Below are 20214 nucleotides of genomic sequence, written 5' to 3' on the forward strand. Positions count from 1 at the left end.
AGCCAATCACTATTAAAGTACGGGGAGTATTAAGTACCTTGAATAACCAGGTTAACCCAAGATAATGCTACATTATACCTGTTGGCTTGGCTTACTTATTACTAAAGACATTTTTCCTCTTAAGAGTGTTTGGGCGTATATGATCTATTATGTTGGTCACTTGTAAGATATAGTGAGAGTAGAATCTTTATTTAGATGCTCAGGCCAATCTCTGTTTATATGGCAAAATTTACTCAGAGGGCAAAGCTAAATGATATTGAAAGCTACACGCATGATAGTTGCTAAGATGATTACTTTGTTAGGTTGCATTTATTTTTGAAATACACTTCTTAGGGCCAGTGAGATGGTTCAGTGGGTAAAGGTTCTTGTCTTGCAAACCTGGAGACCTGAGCTCCATCATACAATCTATGTAAAAGTACAAGAAGATGAGATGATGGCTGACTAGACTCCAGTGGATGGACACATTTACACTGAAAGACATTTGGGTTCAAATGCCTGAATGAATAGGACTCAGCATGTGTGGCAGAGTGCATAGAGTTCGGTGGGGGGATGGGGGTAGGCATGGATGGGGAAGGGGGTCTGGATTTGAGCAGGAAATGTATAAAATTTAAAAAGCTCAACAACAGCAACAACAATAACAATAATGATGATGATGATGATGATGATGATGAGATGGCCATGTTCAGGGTGGTATGATAGAATGCATAGGATCTGGGGGTGGCGTGGATGGGAGAGGGGGTCCAAATTTGATTAAGAATTGTTGTATGAAATGCACAAAAGCTCAATAAAAATGAAAAAAAAAAGCACAAGAAGAGAATCAGCTCTACAGAATAGGCTTGCACATGGGCAATGTGGCATATGTGCTCTCTTTCCCTCTCCCTCTCTGTCTCTCTCTCTCTCACTCTCACACACACACATAAATACTTTTATAAAAGAAATATATCCTGTAGCTCAGGCAATCTACAATAATTGTTGCATTGTGTTTAAACCACGTTTGAATCTTGATAAAAGCCCTCCTGCTCTGATGCTTCTCTCTCATGCAAGTATCCTGGTCTCTACCTAGGACTTTTTGTTTGTATTGTGGCTGCTTGGTCAAAGAAACTAGCAAATGTTTAAAATGGATAAGAAAGTAGAGCAAGGGTTGGCCAAATTCTTCAGTAACAGGCCAGGCAGTAAACATTTTAAGCTTTACAGAACAAATAGTCTCTGGTTCACCTACTCAATCTTGCCATTGCATGGTAAACACAGTCATGGATGACTACAGCTGGGTGAGCATGGTTGTGCCACAATAACATTTTATCTTGAGCAACAAGTAGCAAGCCAGGTTTGGCCTGGGGGCTGTGGTTGGCCACTATCTATAGCTTAAGACTGGCTTGGCCTCTGGTGTTTCCCAATGACCACTTACTGGAAAATGTGCCCTATAGACATTATGATTCATAGCTATGTCCCCAGCCTATCATTCCTTATAACAAGACATTCTTGATAATTTGGCAACAAATCACCTAGATTGAGTTGATTTTGAGCCTCCTATCACGCCTCAATATTTATTCATAATTTAACACATGATTCTTCAGGAAATTTGTTCCAGTGAAATTGTGGATCAATACAAAGGTTTGATTTCAAATGACATACTACTTTAGTGAGAAAATACGCTCTCAGAATAGTTTACCTAGGAGAACTTCCTCTTAGGTCATAAACTGGAAAAACAGATGACAGATTGCCATGAGAACATTTGAGGGTAAGCAGTTTGGAAGTTTTGACTCCACCGATGTTGTGCTTTTAAGATGTCACTTTCCTTCCTCTCGATGTTACTGTGCTCGTGGTGGACAATGGGATGTCCAGGTACACCTTGACCTCTGATTAGGCAGAAATATTTAAGATGTATAGTTATTTCATTCTAAGTTAAAATAAAATAGTACCTTTTTCTGTATTCTGTCTTAACCCCCACCTAAAGAACAGAGTGTACATGCCTCTTGAAAAAAACCCATGAAGCAAAATGTTGATCAAAAATAAATCGTTTGCAGATAATTCTGTCAATGCGTTTGAGTCTTTAAAGAAGACATTTTTACACTAAATTAATAGGGTGTAAAGGACATAAATGTTCCAATTGACATTATAGAAAGGTACATAGCTCACAACGAGTTCTAATTTATCTTCATTAGAATTCTTTATATTCAAGATTTACATATCTTATCATGTACTAATAAGTATGTTAGCTTCTAAAATTCCATTTAAAACTCTAATGTGAAAAAAATAAACATTTAGCTATTTTCCATTTGAACTGCAAACAGATACATATTTAGAAATATGACAGTCAAGATGTGCTGTAAGAAGAAAACTTTCCCAGTACTTTGAATATTGCTACCTTTTGGTCCCGGTCTTGTATCATTTACTCTTGAAGAATGGGGAGAGGAAGAGCAGGTTACAGAGAAACATACAACACATAAAATCAGATGGGATACGGAGTGGAAGCAGTAATTAGGAGTGACAGGATGACTCATCAGGCCTCCACTGCCCACCCTGTTTATCTACCAGCCTAAATCGTAAAAGCTCCGAGTCTTTAAATTTTTATGAGTAATTTATATTAAGGTATCCTGACAAACGTAAAATTCCTAAAGGAAATGTACCCCCCCCTTGCCCTCCCTGACCTGTACTGAAGCCAAAGTTTTATCTGTAGAGGAAAGACCTTTTGTCTTTTTTTTTTTTTTTAATTTCCTCCTGTCCTCTCTTACATTATTAGGTTGCAAACAATAGCTGTTTGTTCTAAGGAGCCTAAAGTCAGCACACAATTGTGTGATCAGTGGTTAGCCTTGAATCCCAAAAGGAAGGAGGGAGGGAGGGAGGGAGAGAGAGAGATCAAAAGTCTATCATCTAAGTTATATTCAAAGATAAGGAGAGGTCAAGAGTCTGAGCAGAAAACCTGACTAGCTACAAGACCCTGCCAATGGCTCCCACAGGGACTTCTCAATTAAAAACATGTTTTGTTTTTATTTGGTTTTACTTTACTGATTCATCTTCAGTCAAGGGAGCTATTATTAGTTGTGACATTTGAAACTTTCAGCTATTTATTTGTGCTGAACAGAGAGATACTTAGAATATTAGCTTATAAAATTGTGAGGGCATAGAAACAGACATTTGACAAACAAAAATTTTCTCTTCTTGCTTTTATATCTTCAGAATTTTATATCCCCTTAGATGTCTACTTGCTATCGCTCACATGAGTCAGGAGATCTCACTGTACTGGATTATATGATTGAACTCTGACATACTCTAAGAATAGCTTAAACTTTCCAAGAAAGTGTTACAAATATAAAGAAAGGCCTTCTGGAATACAATTTTGTTTTTAGCAAATACAGATAACATTTGTGTTACATACCAGAAAACAAAAAAAAGAGATAACCATTATTCCCTCCTACCTTGTTCCTGGTTAAAATGCAGACTCACTCGAACGAGGCAGCATCACAGGCTTAGTGAGCAAGTCATCTGGGTGAGTAAGGGCTTTGATGTGAAAACAGCATCCCATGGGTACACAATGTGGGCAGTTGGATGAAATAAAATGTATACTGCGTATCTATGGATTTAAGATTGCTATGTTCTTGATACACTTGTGTTGTTGCTGTGTTTTTACCTAGGGCAATATTTTAGGCTCTAATTTACAATGAAGGTAAAGTGCAAATTCGTCGTATTCACTGTTCTCTAATCAGTAAGTATTAGAATCTTGCATAGGAGATGTGCTCAAATATTTGCTGAACAAATGAGCACATGTATGAAGCCACATAACCAAGATAAACCCAGGCAGGTCTGATGTTTGGAAATTTACTTTGTAGGACACTAAACTGAAAACAGTAGTTGTATTCTTTGGTGGGGTGAATGGGAACATCCTCAAATGCATGCCCATCTTTGACTCTTTACAAGTAAAATTAAATTAAGTATCTTGACATATGCATCTCGATTAGTCAGCTGGGCCACAAATCCAAAGATCAGCATTCTTATAAGACACTTTTAGAGGACAGATATGTGAGGATGTAAGCAGATTTTAGTCATGAGGTTTTAAGACGAGGGGCTCCTGGAGCTACGGGAATGTGGCAGGTAAAAGGGCTGGGTTCTCTGAGGTTGTTCTAAAGGAACATATACCCATTGGTACCTGGGTTTCAGTCTTCTGACTTCCAGAACCCTGCATGAATAAATCCCTGTAGTTTCAAACCACTAGATCATAATTTGTTACAGCAGCCCTAGAAGACTAGCAGCTTATTCAGCAAATCATGAAATCCATCCATGAGACTGTGACAAGACCTGACAACGCTTCTCGGCCTCCTGCACCGAATCTGCTCAACCACAGTTCCTGTTCTAACCCCTCTCCCTCACTTTTCCTCTCTTGACTTTTTTCACCCAACTGAACTATAGGTGTTAGACAAAAGGGGTTCAAAGATTTGAAGGTATCCCTAACGTGAGCCTCAGTGTAGTCTTCAACCAAGTGGTCCCTGGTTCTATGTGGCACCTATAGGAAATGGTCTTTCTCTTACTGCTTCTCTACATGCGCCAAGGACACAATCCAACAGAAACCTGTTCTCAGGTTCCTGCATCTATAATGAGGATATATCAAGAGTAGTTAGTGCACACCATGTGAAGAGCAAGGTCCTTGCTCAGATCCCTGGAGGAAGCTGCAGGCCTGTATGATTTCTTCTGAATTCTACCAAAGTCTCTGCCTTCCAGAAAGGTGATTCTAACACAAGGTTCCTTGTGATAGGAATTTCACTATACTCTTTTAGGTCTCTGGAAAGAAGGGAGTTCCCTCCCCACACATTGCATGAAATAACTTGAAGTCTATGGCTTGATTCTCAATCTTTCAACTTTCAATGTTTTCAAGAATATATTATGGATATAAATGGGCAAAATACTCCTTTATGAAAAGATTGAGAATGAGAAGGAGTGTAGCTTGCTTGCATGTCACCAAAACAGGAATAAACTGGTATACAATGAATGCTTTCTGAATAAAAGAAAGAAGGAAATAAAAATCCCCACAGTAGCTGCATCTTTCCAAGGTCCCAGGAAGAGTCTTTATAGCACCATTTAATCATGGGGTCAAGCACAGGTATCTATAAAATTATGTTGGACAGTTAATATAGTATGAACACTGTAATTTCATTGTTCTGCTTCCTTTATGCATGCTTAAAATCAAGTGGGCTCCTGACAGTTATCACTATAATGTCATAATGGTTAGTTTTAGTAATGTTCCAGATAACAATATTATTCACTCTGTATTGTATTATTAATCAAATCACCTGTTATGCTTTAAAAGTGGGTACCTGGTGAATATTTTGTTATGGAGCACTTGGGCATTCTGTTCTGCATTTACTCCATCAGATCAACTCTGGAAACTTTTGCACCAGGAACCAGATTGAGTGGATATGTTGACATATTAAATCTCTCTTGCTCTCTGGTTCCCGGTTAAAAAATGAAATGTACAATACAGCAAAAAGAGACTGGGCAGTAGATGGAAAACATCGTAGTTTTAAACATCTTGTGCCCACAGAGGTGAGCTACTCCTCTATTAAAGAGAGGCTGTTTAAAGATTCATCCACTGCTCACTCAGCTTCTACAAGAGCCATGGGAGTAGGGCTCCCTTTGCCCTGTAAGGCCCAAGACTTGTCAACAGACTTCTCATCTCTGAAGATCCCTCTAAATGTGCCCTAAACTTTGTAAAATTCTTCCTAATAAACTCTTTCCAGTTACCCTCTTGGATGCTCTACAGAAGCACATCATTTCTAGACTGTAGGTGGCACTGGCAGTATGACGTTTCACTGAAGTATATTATATTTGCTGTTTAGATGCATGGTTAGGTCTGCATCACATGTAGCTGACTTATATTGGGAATGAAATTGCTCCTTGTTTTATCAAAGCCAGGTTCTCTTTGCAGAGAAGACAATCCAAAATGACAACAGAAAATGCGATAAAAAAGAACCACGGAACTGAACTTTTGGATATAGAATTAAAAGTTTATCTTCAATTTTGATTGTACTCTATAATATTCAGTTCAAGTACTATATACTGAGCTCCTATTTAGAGTTTAACATTGTGCTCAGAATTTAAATATGTCATCTTTATCTGTGATTATCTGTGATAATCTTGCAAGACACAGTGAAGAAACATGAGATCCAAATTCATACACTAAATTACCTTTTCTCCTCAACCTTTGATCTAAGCAAAGTCTAGAAGTTTACCTGGCTACACAGCTCTTCCCCACACACCAAAGCGCCCTGTCCAGGGAGCAGTGGTGACATATGCACTTCTCATGATTAAGACGTCTTTAAAAGCATGAAGCCTGAAAACACACCTGGTTAATTTCACTTCATCTAATCTTGAAAACAGATGTCTTCTGAAAACCATCCTCATAGAGAGCTCATTTGCATATGAGTCCATAATCCAGAGTTTAGAATGTATGTTAATCTCTGCCTCCATCTCTCCATCTCTTGAATTCTATTTCTTAGAGTTGAGTCATATGCCTGCTATTTCTCTTTGGATCTGTGAGTACATTTCAGAAAGTTTGTTTGAAAATACCTAGTGCACTGGAAAGTCTCAAACATGGCTTTTTTTTTCTTTTTCTTTTCATCTGTGTCACCCTCGTGGGGTTTTCAGAGTATGTTATCATTTGATGGTGATAACGAAGAGCAAAGAACAATCTGTCTAACAGGAATTTTTCTCTTCTATCCAATGATTTGGCCAGTGACTTGGCCAGTCATCACCTGACAAAATGGTTAGCTAAGAAATATGCTTGTGTGGATTACTCTAATAGGAGGTGGTAACACAATGTGGCTAATATCTCTTTAGTACCAGTCACTATACTAAGTTCCTCACATCGTACCTCATTTGACGTTCATACTGTCTCTCTAATTTTACAGTTAATAAACAAACACACAAAGAGGATTAAACAAGTCACATTATCAATTAATGTACAGAAATTGCCATGGGAAAATGGCAGTCAGAGTCCAGATTTTATGCTTAGAGGAAAGCATCCATCCCTTTAAGAGACACTGATATCCTGTGAGGGACTAGCTAGACACTAACTTAAACAGAAATTTCTGCACAGTAATTTCAATTGTGAGGATGTACTGGTTCCATCATTAACTTCGGTCGATTAAATTTTAAAACCAAGTTGGTTAAACATATGTAGTGTCATGAGTTTGGGGGAATTATAAGCCTCCCTAGTGATCTGGAGATTATTAGCATCATCCGCACAGAAATAAGCAGTGTTAGGAGGCTGGCCATGTGTCCACTGAGCAAGCTTCATGCCCAGAATCTGCCCCTCACTCATTCTTTCACATCAACACATAATCAAGGCAAATGTAGAAGGAAGGGTTTATTGGGCTTAGGGTACCAAGCCCATCATGGCAGGAGGCAGCCAGAGCAGAAAGCTGAGCACTCATATCTTCAAGTATTTATGGATAGCAGAGAAAGGAACAGCAGGTGGGACAAGGCTGGGGACTCTCAAAGCCACCCCCAATGATATGCTTTTTCCATAAAGGCCACACCTTTTAAACCTGCACAAGCAGCCCCACAAACTGGGGCCAAGCATTTCAATATCTGGAGACTCTGGGGGACTTTCCTCATTCAAACTTGCACATTCCACCCCCTGGTCCCCACAGTCTCATGGGCATATCATATGCACTTAGTCCAAACTCAGAAGTCCCCATGGACTTCAACAGTGTCAAATATATTCAGAAGTCCAATGTCCAAAGTCTCTTCTGAGACTCTAGGCAATCTTTTAACTGTAACCCCTTATAAAATCAACTTCAAAAGTCTCCATAGTCCTTAACAGTGTTAACTCTATTAAAATAAAGTTCAATGTCCAAAGTCTCTTCTGAGACACAAGGCAAACTCTTAACTGTAATACCTTGTAAAATAAATAAAAGACAAATTATATACTTCCAACATACCATGCATAGAATACATATTTTTGTTCCAAAGGGAGGAATGGGGACATAGTGAGAAAATATACCAGGGCAAACACCAGATCCTGTAGCTCCATGCCCTGTGTCTGGCATGTTAGTTACGAAGGACTTAGATAGTTTGCCCCTTCAGCTTTTATGCAGCACACATCTCTCTTGGGCTGGTATCACTCCCTGTATACAGCTCTCCATGTGTCATGGCTTTCTGATCTTTAAAATCTTGAGGTCTCCACTGCAAACTAGGCTTGACCTTCACAGCTTCATACACTGACCCCTCAGGGCCTCCTGACCTCATAGAGCCTTCTTTTCACCTAAGAGATGTAAGATGAAATAAACCCTTCCCTCCCAAGTAATTTTTGGTCAGTGTTATATCACAGCAATAAGTAGCTAACTAGCACAAGTGGGTAGAACATGGATATATTCATTATGTATGTGCGTGTGTGTGTGTTTGTGTGTAAGAAAACATTTAGTTTATTACTTTTTTGTATATACCTATAGCTCTAAATTGATTACTCATACATTATGTGTATGTTGTAACTGATTTGTTCTTTATGTTGAATAAAATCAACTATTTGGGCACAGGTTTAGGCATCTTCATGCTACCTCGAATCCCATCCTAATGCCTGTTACATTACAGCTAACTGACTCTATCACCTAATACTTCAGAGGTAATTGGTTCTATAAGTATATTGAGGATAGATGGAGCCTAATTACCATTATGCTGTTTATAAAACATAGTAATCCAGTAGAAAACAAAAGAGAAGTGTAAAGTACATATACTTTACACACAAATATAAATCATTAAAAACAGGCAGTGACCTAGTTTGAATTCCAGTTCTACTTATTATCTGTAGAACTTCTGCGAGTTGCTGAATATTTCATTTTTCGTTTCGTTATTTTATTGTTTGAGAGTTTTGTATGACATATAATATCTATTGAGGAAATAAAGATGGAAAAGGGGGAGGAAGGAATTAATACTTTTTCCCCTGAGATTTCTAATGTTGCTCTGTTTTGGATGTTGGATACTCCCAGAGACCCACATATTAATGACTCAGTGCTCAATATTGGGAGGTGGTAGAATATGCGAGTTGGGGCTTGGAGTTCCTTATGTCATTGAGGCATGGCCCTGAAGGGAACTGTGGGGCTCTGGTCGCTTCCTCTTTCCTTCTTTGGTGCTAACTCTTAAAGTGAGTAGATCTGAAGCAACACACCTTCCTGCCATGATGTGCTGCTCACCCCAGGCTCGAAGCAGTAGCACTAATCACTCATGAACCAGAAATTCCAATACCAGAAGTCCAACGAATCTTTCCTTTTGCCATGCTGCTCAGCTGTTTCATTATACTAATGGAAAGCTGGCTTACACCAATGTCTAACTTCACAGGACTGCAATGCTCACTGAAAATTTACCTGGGGAAACAGTGACCCCAGGGTCCAGAGCTTGGGGTGACTCTGTATTTAGCAGCATTTTTGCTACAAGAAGACACATATTACAAAATTAGGTCACCAGCAGAAGCTATTTTAGCATTTTATTTTTTCTGCCCAGGAAGTCTTCATGATGACAGCCTAGCTCAAGTAGTCAGATAAATGGAGTAATTCCAACACTGAATATTGTTTTTATGAAGACTTTTCTGTTTATTATGAAAATTAAGAAGTGGCATTGCTTTACAGATGACATCCAGAGCCACATGCCACTTGAGCCAAAGCTGAGGATTTCACACTGCTGAAAGTTAGAGTTGACAACGGGTAACAGTATACACCAGATGTATTAAAGGGATTTGATGGAAAGTGTCCTGCACCTCCTCTGCCCAAGAATGATCACTCAGACAGTAAGCTCTTTGATATGGTAATGCAGACAGCTGCTAGTTCATCTCCACTTCCAATGTGGTAACGCAGGATGCTTCTCATCTTCTTTTCATCAGCATGTGACTTAATATAGGCAAGTTTAAACATCCAGGAAGGGCTCCCTTCTTTCCTTTAATTGGGAGTGGAAGCATGGTGACTGGCTTACACACCTGGAAGCACAGAAAGGGTGTAGGCACAGCTCTCTTTCCCCTGCTTCTTTTCCCTATGTACAAAACTTCAAAGAAATGTCTGAGCTGATAACCAACGGAATAGAAAGGTAGTTCTGTTAGTGGTTAGTGCTTAGAAGCCCCTCTCATCCTCTGAGAAGTGCACAGTGGTGCCTGGGTGTGCAGCGTGTGTGTGTGTGTGTGTGTGTGTGTGTGTGTGTGTGTGTGTGTGTGTGTGTGTTTGTGTGCGTGTGTGCTTTCACAGGCTTACAATGTGCAGCATGGTAAAAGTCCGCATTGTTCCTGAAACCTACAAGAGAGTCATCTCCTCTGAAGACATACTGAAGATTGCTCTGTCTCCCTTTCTTCTCTTGGTGTTTTCACAACTTCTTTGTGTGAAGACTGTAGAGCACTCAAACATCTGGTAAGTTATGAAGGTTAAACAGTGTTTATTTTCTATCTTGTAGTCAGAAGTATTTTTTTCTGATTTGCTGATAATTTAATAGAATGTTATGTTACTACAGATAGAAATTTTGTCCGTGCTCAAAACTTGATTCCTGGGAGTAGGTTTGCTTATTCTTGGATGAATGAAGGAGCGAAAGAAAGAGAATACATACAAAATGATGGCAGTGACATACACACACACACACACAGACAGATACACACACACACACAGACACACACACACATACAGACACACACACACACACACACCACACATACAGACACACAGACACACACACACACACACCATACACACACACACAGACACACACACACAGACACACACACAGTATAAGCTTATACAGGTTCTCAATTACAAATGATAGCATAATACACAAGGTTAGAAAGGAGGGCCAGTATAAGTCCACCATCCTTCAGCATCTTCATCAGATTAGATGGACGCAAATACTTCATTTCAAATGCTGTACACAAACCCTCACATACTTATTGCTACAGTAACAAAAATTCAGCCCCCAAAAGACCCAATTTTGCTTTCTAAGGTGAATCTCAAGTTCCAGAATCAGAGACACCCCAGATGTCCAGTGAGGCTGCTGACAGACTCACACTTCAATAAGGCTCTCCCTCTTGCATCTCGTCAGCACTCATTGTTCCATTCAAGGTAGCAATGATACTGATTATTAAGGGGTGAACACTGTGATCACTCAGCACTGCAATAACAAGTAGACTTCTGAGTGGACAGTTCTATTACTAAGATAAATGTCTGACATTCCTACGTAAGAATTGAATGTTAACCTCCTAATGAGAAGTTAATACTTTTACCCAGGTCTTATTCACTTTGACCATTGGCAAAATTTCAGATATCCATTCCATATACATATCTCCTACCTCACAAAACAAACATATTCCTTCCAGGGATAAGTCTTCCCATGATGCTTCTTGAATTCTCAGTCAATACACCACACATCCTTATTTACCCAACTACTTTTCTGAGCATGCTCCTCGTATTTCTTAAACAAGTCCTGACTTTTACATAAACCTTCCTCTGTTTATCCAGTGTCCTATGAACCTCAGGCGATGGAGTTAGGGAGATACCCACCTGATACACCAAGAACCTGTTCATGCCCAGAAGTTGTGAGATTTCCATCCGTACCACCCTGTAACAGCTCACTTGCCAAAATGCTGATGGTTCCGAGTCTAACCTCTCCTCTTTGAAATTAGAAGATATCCCTTAATATTCCACAGGGAAATGCTTTTATTTGGACCAAGGATTTTTACCAGTCTTTTCTTGAAGAATTTTGCTTGTCTTTTTCGTTTGTTTGTTTCTTTGTGATTATTAACAGCTTACTTTTACCTCTCCAATCCTGCACACTGGAAACTCACTTTCCAATCCCCCCACTTAAAGGAAAGGTCTTCCTGCCATTTAGATCTCTTCACTGTCTGTTCCTTTTTCAAGTTCTCTTTTACAGAAATACCTGCTTGTCAAGAAGTTTTGGATCCACTTTCTGGTTTCTCATTTATTTAGAACAATTTTGAAATCAAAGTAAGATACATGTTTTTTTAATGTTCAATTCTTTTCCTCTATAGGCAATCACTTAAAAACCTTTTAACCAAATTGCAAATGATTAACTAGAAAAAAATTGTTTAAGTGTACACTGACATTTGTTTCAAATGACTGAAGGGTCACCATAAGTAATAAAGATGGCAAACTTTGGGCTTCTTCTTCACCTGATACAAAGGCCTGGGGGCTTTTTTCCCCCACCAGCAATGTTCCTCCCCCAAACTACAAATACTGGCAAAGATGTGGGAAAAGAGGAGCACTTATTCACTGATGGTGGAAGTGTGACTGGTGTAGTCACTATGGAAATCAGTGTGGTGATTTCTGAAGAAACTAGCGCTAGATCTATTACATGATCCAGCCACACCACTTTTGGGCATTACCCAAAGGACTCTGTATCTACTACAGAGATACCTGCTCCTTCATGTTCATTGCTGCTCTATTCACAAAAGTAAGGACACAGAAATGACCAAGATGTCCATCAATGAATGGATAGGTATGGAAGTGGGAGTATTTACACAATGTACTATTATTCAGCTGTTAAAAAATGAAATTATGAAATTCAGAGTAACTGAAAATAAACATTCTGAGTGAAGACAAAGAAAAACATTGCATGTTTTCTCTTTACCTTCATTTATTTACAGAAATATTTTACTGACTCTGTGAGAATTTTGTACAATATTTTAATTGTATTCAGACCCCCTCTTTCCCCATTTTATCTCAGATCCCCTTAACTTCCTAACCTCACTTCATGTCTTTTTGTTTGTTTGTTTGTTGTTTGTTTTTTTTTTAGGGCCTATGGAGTCCAATTTGTGATCCTCAAACACTCTTAGATATAGGTTCATCCCCTGGAGCCTAGACAACCTACGTAGTATCACACAAAACAAAACAAACATCAAAACAAAACAAAAACCTGACTCTCAGTAGGGTGGGTAGTGCATATCTTGAATCCTGGCACTCAGAAGGCAAAGACAAGTGAGTCTCTGTGAGATCCAGGCCAGCTTGGTTTATAGAGTGAGTTCCAGGTCAGGTCGGGCTTCAACAGCAATAACAACAAAAACAACAACAACAAACTACCATTAACAAAATACTGACTCTCTCTTTCTCAACAGCTATCAGTTGCCAGTATCTTCCTCTGCTGGGGCTGGGGCTGGGGCTGGGGCTGGGGCTGGGGCTTTGTGCTCATCTACCATGTCCATGGTCGGATTTTGTCGGGCTTGAGTTTGCACAGATCTTGTGGATCTCGTCACAAATGCTATGAATTCATATGTGCAACTGCTGTATTGTGTCTGGGAAACACTGTTTCCTTGTATTCATTCACAACCTTTGGCTCTTACAATTTTTACACCTCCTCTTCTACAATGATCCCTGAGTCTTGAGAGGAGAGCTGTGGTATAGGTGTCCTGTTTAGGGCTGAGCATTCCACATTCTCTTCTTTACTGTATGTTGACCAGTTGAGAGTCTCTGCACTGAATGTCATCTACTGCAAGAAGCTTCTCTGATGAGAGTTGAGAGGTGCACTAATCTATAGGTATAACAGTAAGTCATTAAGTGTTGGTTTAATACTACATCCATTTGACAGATTAATAGTTGTAGGTTCTCACCTACACCTGTCTAACCACAGGTTCTCAGTCCTGAGAACATCTTTAGGTAGGGGTTCCATCTTGTTAAGTGAGCCTTAAATCCAATCAGCAACGGTTTGGTTACTTTTGTAACATTCTTTCCACTATTGCACTAGTGGGCATATCTTGCCAGGCCAGTCTTTATTGTAGCTGGTGGGCTTGACATCTGGTTGATGATTAATTTCTCTTTTGATAGCATTCATAGCACTTTCCAGTACTATGAAACCTAGACAGTAGAGATGAAACTTCAAGATCCTCAATCTTCTTACTCAAGCCAATTCATCATATCCAAAGAGGAAAATGTAAGGGACGAGGGCTTGTAGCCACTGCTACAACTGCATGTGCTGTGTATCTTAGAAAAAGGACATGGCCTGGAAGCTGAAAGCAATGGTCAAGAGACCTATTGGGAAGCACAGCAACAGTTTCAAGAATCAGTCTGTTGTTATCTTTACAACCACAGGAGCTTTTGCTCCAGGAAGAACAGAATTTTCTTGAATTTCTTGTATCACAGAGCAGAAAAAAATCCAAACATTTGGCTAAATGATTTCACTGGCTCACTGATTTGTGTACTAAAACCCAGCTCATTCATTTTTTAACCAAATTCCAAGAATACTAAGTTTTGACTATCCTAAATTAAAGGTAAAAGTTTTGTGAAAAGTCTAAATAGAAAAATTACATTGTTTTGTAGAATAATTACAATGCCCAGGATATCTGTCCCACTTTCTTTAGTAAATACAAAGGACTCACTAACATCACATCTTAGAAACTCTGGTTAACTCAACAACATGGTTTCATCAAGTCTCAAACCCTATCCCTATTCTTAATAACCTTGGAATTGGGTTATAGGAACATGTACTTCAATTTTTTTCCTAAAAGTAAAATGCATCATCTTTGAGTTCTTTAATCTACACTGCAGCATATTTTGAATTAGTGGAATATAAACAATTTTTGATACATGTATATTTTTCTCATTACTTTATATGAATGCAATCTGAAGTTCTGTCCAGCAATACAAATATATTTTCCTATATTTTCAGTGAATGGAAATGCTCCTTAGGTACAAGAAGGAAATTTTAAAATGATAATGAAGGAAAGAAGCAAGAGGCTATTTGGGAATCGGTGCCCTTGAGAAGGCAGAACACTTGATTGTGATCATAGGTGAGGGACTCAATTTCAATATTAGGAGTATTGCCTCTTCTCAGTAGAAAAGATCAGGTCTGTGGCTCTCAACAGAGATACATTTAGAGTGAGCCTAGAGAATACTATTCTTGATTTTTCCGGGTTTCCTTTATAATGTGTACCCTGGATTAAAAAGTATTGAATTCCTGATCCTTGAGGAAGGGATGGGATATAGATATATAATTGTGGCTGAGCCCTCCACTGATGTTTATTCTCTGCACTTTGAACAGTGACTCTTTGTATTAACTACCATCCACTGTACAAAGGCATTTCTCTGATGAAGTCTGAGAGTTTCACTGATCTATAGGTAGAGAAATGAATTTAGAGGGCAGTTTGATACTATGCCCATTAAGAAGAATGATAGTTGTAGGTTCACCACTTGTGAGCACCCAACTTTGGGTTCTCGCCCAGAGTTACAGCATGAGGCATGTGATTCCTCCTCAAGAGCAGGCCTTAAATAAAATCACAGAGTGATTGATAACATGGGCATAGTTGCCACACCAATCATTATTGCAGCTCACAGGGTTCACGGTTGGGTAAGATTGTTGATGTCAGTTCCCTCAGCAGCAAGCATAGTGACTTCCTGTACCATAATAACTATCCACTAGGGAAGAAGCTTTCTGGTAAGTACCAACTTGATTTTTCTATTTCCTGCAGCCAGTGTGAGTGGTGTTTTCAGTGATAGGGTCTTAGCATAAAGTTACAGTGGGCGACCAAGAGCCATGACCATAGTTTGCATTGTTTGTGGGGGGGGGGGGTCTCTGTGATACCCCTGACCAACAGCTCAAGAGTAAGTATCCCACATCTGGCACTGGGCCTTTTATTTGGCAACATATTTATTTGACATCTAGGATTTACATGTATGAGCGTGTGTGTGTGTGTGTGTGTGTGTGTGTGTGTGTATGTGTGTGTATGAAGCTTATAAAATAAGTTTCCATATGGTTTTTCCAAATACCCTTAGTGTTACGTAGAGGGGTCAGAAAGAGTCAAAGGTTAGGGAGGACCAGAGCAAAACAGTGTCTTCTGGACATGACAAGACAACTGCACACGTCTTGCCTACACAAGATCAAGCCAGTCAACACTCTAACATGGAATGGGAAAGGTTTTCATGAGCCCCCATACCTCAGAGAGGAGCTATAGAGAAGAGATGTCTTCTGGCTGAGGAAAACAGTTTTCTTTAAATGTGTGGCTCCTTGTAGGTCAATCGTGAGCCAGTGGATGGCCACACACTCAGAAGTATATGGACAACACAAAGTGGAGACAATGGGTTATTTTAAATACAAAAGAGAACATGAAGTTGGGGGATGAATATGAGAGGAGGTAAGATTGAGAAGCAGACAAGTTGAGACAGTGAAGAAAGGCCACTCAGTGAGTCTAGTAAAAGATAGTCATGTCTTGAGGCTGGATAGATGGCTCAGCAGTTAAAAGCACTGGCTGCTCTTGCAGAGGACCCTGGTTCAGTTCCCAGTACCCACATAGTGGCTAACAACCATCTGTAACTATCTTCTAACCTCCATGAGCATTGTACAACACAGGTGCACTTACATACATGCAGGCAATACACTCATACACATAAAAATAACAAATTTAATTTAAGATAGTCACATCTTTACATAGAAATCCCATTGAAGGTTTGAAAAGAGTACAGACAAATGATAGAAAACTTAAAAACGTAACAGCCCTTTATCCAGCAGTACCCTTTGATGAGCCCTTATGGAGGAAGGAGAACTAAATTTTCTAAGCATCGCAGATTCCTATAAATTTACATTATGCTATGATGTCTTCATATTAATTAGGTAAAAATAGAGGAAATGTAAATGTATTTAAGCTACTTCTTGATTTTCCTAAAGAGTCTTGGTCAATTTTACATAAAAGCTTAACCAAAACACACGTATTTTCTTAAATTATGTATTTTGGAAAATCTTTAAATTATAGAATACACAAATATTCTCCTGGGGCTTGTTTGGTTGGATTCTTCATCCATGTTCATGAGGGGACATGGGGGAGGTGATTTATTTCCCCTTTCCTTCCAACATCACCAAATTGAAGAGAAATTAGTGTTTACCCAGATTAAATGTAATCCTCTTGCACAAATGAGTACCATTCCAATGTATGAAAAAACCTCTTCAACCTTGGAATTGGAATTTACTTTTTAGAAAACCAGAGTAGGAGTTTTCAAACTATATATAGCCAATTTCCTTAAAAGGGAAATTCTTCCATGTCTCCTAGAACTCAGAACGTCTATGTATCAAGCTTTTAAATTTTGACTTAACTTCTCTTTCACTTTTCAAAACTGTGCCATGTGTATAGTAATTGTATAAGTCTGACAATCTCATAACAAGAGTTCAACACAGCAGCTATTTACCATTTCATGCTAATTAAATGTGATTTTTGACATTACACATTTCACTTTTTTTCTATCCCATTACTTAAGTACAAGTAACAGAAAGATGACAGAGGACATGCTACCCATATATTACCACTGATGAGCCTCAAACATAAGCAAATTTGGGAGTTAAGATTCAAAATAGACATTATTCAGTATAATAGAAGTTGGTACCCAGGTGCATTTAATTTTAAGCTAGTCAAAGAACCATACTGTAGAATAAAAACAATCTTGGATCTAGAGGTACAAAGTGGGGATATATACCTACCTCTAGAACTAATCATAAATTATGACTCTTTGTCAGTCTCTGAACTTTGCATGTCTTAGCTTCTTGTTATGCTAATGAAAATTATCCTCTTTCTTTGTGCTGGTAGGAAGAGGAATGGGTTAATATGTGTAAAATATACTTTGACATGCGTTATCTTTAATTTTAATTCATTTATTTTGAAAATGTACTATAATAGCAATTGAACTTTCTGTAAATAAATCACTGTAATATACAGAAGGATTAAGAAAGAGACATCAAGAAACATATGTGGAGTAATGGGTTAAACACCAGAACTATAGATCAGTGGTTTATGCATTTAATTACAATTCTATGACATTATCTTTATAAATATTAGCCTAATACATTCCTATGTGAACATAGGAATATTTAAAGGAAATCTTATGAACACGGAGACAGAATATAGAAGTTTTTTTTTCTCTTTTGTGTTGACGTTGGTGCCACAAACTTAAGAAACATATGAAAGAAATTACACAAAAAATTGTGAGAATTTTTTCCTGCCTCAACATCACATATGCTGAGGGCCAGACACAATTATCCTTCCCAATGTATTACAGATGCGGTGCTTAGCAAATGGGTGCAAGATGTTAGTTCAGATAGAAACTTGCAAGCCAGCACTAGGGGAAACTGGCAAAAGCCTTTAGCAGGCAAGGTTTCCAGTAGGTTGCCAACCCAGATCATTTTTTTTTTTCCCTGAGTTTTGGCAGCTGCCTTCCATCTCTTCAGATTGCATTTATAACTGGTTGTTTCCACAGAAATGTGGACTTAAATCCATGGTCTTCTTTATTAACTGACTTTAAAATGGAGGAATACCCTGAACAAAATGGGATTTGGGAGGGAAGGGTAACAAAATTAGGATAAAACCTAACATAAGTGTCTGTGTGGTGCTAATTCTACAGGCATGAGTAGTTCTCTCATAATTTATTAATCCAAGAGCAAGCTGGCATCTACCCTGACTTATTTTGGCAATTAATACTTAAGAAATATCTATGGATTCATATTTCTATGTATTGTCCATGTGCATCATAATCATTACAATTATAATAATAATTATTATTATCAGTCCACATTTGGCATAAAACTCATGGTGCATTTTCTAATTTTCAAATCTTACATGTAATCTAAAAATTAGACCTGATTTAAGTTTTACTTTGTAAAATGTCAGTATTTTCAAGTGATAAAATGAATAAGCCCTATAATCGTTGCACCTGTATCAGAATCTCTGCTGTGCCTTACAACACATCTGTTGGAGTGTGAAGAATACATTTTGATAATACAGTTGGCAAGGAACTGCATTGAGTTAACTAACCAGGTATATCCTGGGCCCCACTGAAATTTGAATTTTCTAAAACAAGTCTATAGTTCACTAGTTTTGTGAAATTTTTTAATTTTTTCAAGCAAATCATATGACAACCAACATCTAGTACACAGAATCAATTTCTGATTCTCATTCAGTCTCATCTTTGATGAATTCAAAGGTTTACAAAAGAGAATCTGATGCATCATGAATATTATGGATAATATCAAATAATCAAAGACATAGTTTTGTGTGTGATGGACTGGAGGGGATATTGGCGAGAAATGAAGGAAACATTACATTCCTAGCCACCTTTGATGGTGTATGTGTATATGTGTGATTGCGTGAATGTGTGTGTTTGTGTATGAGGGTGTGATTCTGTGTGAGTGTGTGATGTGTGTGTGTGTGTGTGTGTGTGTGGGGGTGTGTGTGTGTGTGTGTGTGTGTTGTGTGTGTGTGTGTGTGTGTGTGAGAGAGAGAGAGAGAGAGAGAGAGAGAGAGAAGGGGTGGGAATGGAAGAGAATGTAATTTCTATGCTGTAGTAATCAAGAATGCACAAATGCATAATACACAGTTAAATAAATATAAATTATGCAAAGTGATATTTCCCATCAAATTATAAACATAAATTACAAATGCTAAAAGTACGTCTATTCAATTAAAGATTCTTTATTCACTATCTCTCTCTCTCTCTCTCTCTCTCTCACTCTAATACAACTACAACTTTGGTTTGACAGGAACACTCAGCATCATTTAATAAGAAAATGTCATACTTATACTTATTTATGTATTATTTAGAGTGTAGCTGATTGTGACAACCTCTTTTTAGTTTGAATTAATTAAATTCTATATCTACACACATTTCTGTTTTGTACCTTACAATCTGAAAAGGCTATGCCTTACCAACAGTCTCTGCCCATTGTATACTCTTTATAATTTTCCCCAGTTATAACTACGTCTTTCCTCAACTGCTTCAGAAGTTTTGGAAACCTCGGAGAACTTGGACAGGAATTTCTTGTGTCTCTGGGGGCAAGAGAAATGAAGGAATCCAAGCCCCTGTGACGGTTCAGAACCATGGACAACGGCAAGGACGACCCCCCCCCCACCTCACCTCCAAGATCAAAAGAGGTCTTGAGCAGCAGTAAGGTTATTGTTATTATTGTTCTCTAATTTTAGGCTACATCTAAATGTTCTCCATAGTCAGGGCAACGTGGTTTTTCCTATTGTCGCACCCTCGAAGAAACAAAAATCTGGATTCCATATTAGGGGATGCACATGCCAGCTTGTAGGTGAATTCACAAAGATGAGAATCCCAGGGCCACATCTAAGTGAACTTGGAAATATTACTTCAGGAGGGAATCAGTAAGATGAAACAAGAACCATATATGTATACATAGAGACATACATATAGAAACAGACACGTCCACATGTGTATACAACACATGTGCACCATATATGTACATATATAC

At 38.5% G+C, this 20214-nt stretch overlaps 1 protein-coding gene across 2 annotated transcripts in view; it reads right to left on the reverse strand.

Moving 5' to 3' along the window:
• Positions 1–20214, reverse strand: part of Fbxl7 (F-box and leucine rich repeat protein 7) — a 394119-nt gene that overhangs the window by 113941 nt on the left and 259964 nt on the right. The window lies entirely within an intron of this gene.

The sequence above is a fragment of the Nannospalax galili genome, unplaced genomic scaffold (genome assembly GCF_000622305.1).
Source record: "Nannospalax galili isolate Female #2095 unplaced genomic scaffold, S.galili_v1.0 scaffold207, whole genome shotgun sequence".
NCBI lineage: Eukaryota > Metazoa > Chordata > Mammalia > Rodentia > Spalacidae > Nannospalax > Nannospalax galili.